The sequence below is a fragment of the Triticum aestivum genome, chromosome 4A (genome assembly GCF_018294505.1).
Source record: "Triticum aestivum cultivar Chinese Spring chromosome 4A, IWGSC CS RefSeq v2.1, whole genome shotgun sequence".
NCBI classification, from domain to species: Eukaryota; Viridiplantae; Streptophyta; class Magnoliopsida; order Poales; family Poaceae; genus Triticum; species Triticum aestivum.
Window position 1 is genome coordinate 652,345,145 of NC_057803.1, and position 2,930 is coordinate 652,348,074.

Genomic DNA, 2,930 nt, shown 5'->3' on the forward strand with positions numbered 1-2,930 from the left:
CTCCTTACACCAAGTCTAAGTTCATCATCATTCATCATTGTTACATGTATAAAACGGGAAATACACAGTGAATAAGAGGAATAGGGATAAAGAGCTGTTAACTTCATCGCACTGTTCATCGCACTGGAGCAGCCACACACTTGTACCCGGCACTACTGCGTGCCAATGCAGATTAGAGAGATATATAGTTTAGGATCCAGAGATGGAAGAAGATACCTGGGCCAACACTGCTCTCGTTGATTCAAAAATCCCTAGGACCATCCCCCAGCAGCGGGCCCACTCATCCTCTTCAAGGCTGCCTACCGCCTCGCGCTACTCCTTTTCTCGCTTATCTCCACCGGCGCTCACCTTTCCGCTGGTGCCATCTGTCATGCCCTTCGTCTGACAACAAAAATAATTTGTTGTGAATATATATTGCCAATTAGGCATGAACAATCATTATTGCAAACTCAAAATTCGATTACTGTAAAAGAAGGAGCTCGATATCCACAGCCTCGTGCCCATGTCCTCTCCCCACCATGGCCTCACGCCACCCCGCCATGGTCCCGCCCCACAACCAACTTCGTCGGTATCACAGAGATCGATGTTGTTGATGGCGTCCATCCTCGGCGACGACGACCTGGCATGGCTCTAGGCCAAGGTGGTTGCCGAGGCAAAGAATCTCTGCCTGGCTGCCTAGAAGGGCATGCAGCTGGCGGCCAAGCTGCCGTCCAAGCACACTCCACCTGTGGTCTTCCTGCAGGTCGTATTGTGGCTGAAGATACTAAAGATACCAAAGATAAACGCAGAAACTTTAAAAAGATCATCTCAACAAGGTATGCAAGTAATTTCTTTTGGGTGTTTGAATTGCCACATCTTGGGTTTTGTTTTCAGTCCATTATATATTCTAGGGACAAACTTCATCTCATTTCATAGACCAAATAATAGTTATCTAATAATAGTTATCTAATACATCTTGGAATTCATTGAATATGAAGCGATAGAAAAGGATAAAACAAAGCCAGACCTTCATTGAATTGTTAGGAATTATGGCGCAGACTCAGACTGAAGCTTTCTAACAGAAGTAACAAATCTCAACGAATGGCAAGCTGCGCTGAGCCAATCAAACAAGTGTTTTCCTTAACTTTCAATGCCCAAGAAACAATACATGTATATATATGACACTCGCACGAAAGCAAAACTTTCAATCTTGAATTAGGATCAATCCTTGTTGGCCATGAGGATATCACTCAACTTTGAGCTATGTCTGACCCTCCTTGAGTGACATTCCATAGAAATTCCCATACACCTTTGGTCATTTAAACGAGACAGATAATAACACAAACCTGCAAAAGAACCAGTGAAACTCCCTTGAGAATAGAGAAACAGGAAGCATGAGAGGCAAAACGAGAGGGAGAGGGCTCAAAGAGAGGATCTTCTCTTTGTCACATCAACGACATCCGCTCGAGCCACATCTCGCCGGAATCAGCCAAACGTACACCGATAAAGAAGAAACGATCAACAACATATGTGAAAAGGTCCAACGCCTTGCAAAATTTTGGTAGCTACTTCAGTAGTGAACTATATGTTCTGGTTTCAGAGATAAATGCTAACTTTAGTTCCATGGGATGACTCTCAATGCCAAGTTCAGTACTCTCATGGAATTGAAGTCGGAATATACAATATTGTCCAATGGTTGTCCAAAATGCTAGTTCCGGTTCCATGACATACAACACAAATGATACAAGTAAAGCAGGGTTTGAGACAAAATACAGTAATCAAACATAGAAATGCACGGCCTAGAAATATATAGAAGCATTCATGAAACAAGTAGTACTAAGGCTGGCAGTCTGGCACTATATCATAACCTCACTGAAATCCAATAAAGCAGTACCAAACTTTTGCTTACGGACCTCCAATGAAGCACTTTATTCCAAAATCCCAATATAGGAACTTTTTATAAGATAATAAAATAAATCCCTAGATGTACACTTGCTTCCAACGATCCCTGCAAATAGAAGGAACACAAATGAGAGATGGAGATACATAAATAGCAAGATCAGGACGAGATTAATGCATCATTATCTTGGGAGCTTGGAGGGAGAGAGGCTGACGGACCAGATCTAGGACTCCACAGGTGCGATAGTAGAAGATGCGCTGTCGTAGTGTGAGGTCGTGAGCAGCGGTTCTTCCTCCTCGACGCCGACTGCACACACAACCCAGTTGCTGCCGCACTGATAGGGACAATCTAATCCATCCTCTGCCACGTCGTCGTCTTCTGCGCCGCTACTCCTAAACTGGTGATCAATACTTATCAGGATAACATGATTAATTGAGCACCTAAGTATGACAATATGGTTGTTAGAGATTCAACGAGAGTAAACATATATGGTCTATGTTCTGGAGATAATCGTGTCAGGCAGATAAAACTTGTAGTTAAGTATTATTTTTTATGCATTAGTAAATTATAGGGTTAATATAAGCATTTGATATGGCAAGAAACAATCGTGAACAAGGCTATAAATGTATTGATCGAAGAACCATGTTTATAGATTTCTGAATGAAAGCTGTGGTGATAGAGTGCTTTATAGACGGATTTAGTTCTGCTGCTATCATCTTTAGCTTTGAAGCATATTTAGTAAGTGAATGAAAAGTAAATGAACGTTAAAAATGATCTTTGTAAATTGTAGTTTGAGGCAAGCATATGAAAAGAAAGAAACTTATTCGAATCAAGCTGAAACAAATGTATCTTTTAAGAAGAAGTTGTTTTTAGTTGACATGACAAGATCCACGATATGCACATATATTTTTATTTTGCAACGAAACCAACGCACCATGTAAAGAACTCAGGTAGACACTTTACAAAAAGAGAAGACATGCGGAACTCATTTCATCCCCTCTGTGCGGCAGACATGAATCAAAAATTTAAAATCTTGAACTATGACAGGCAT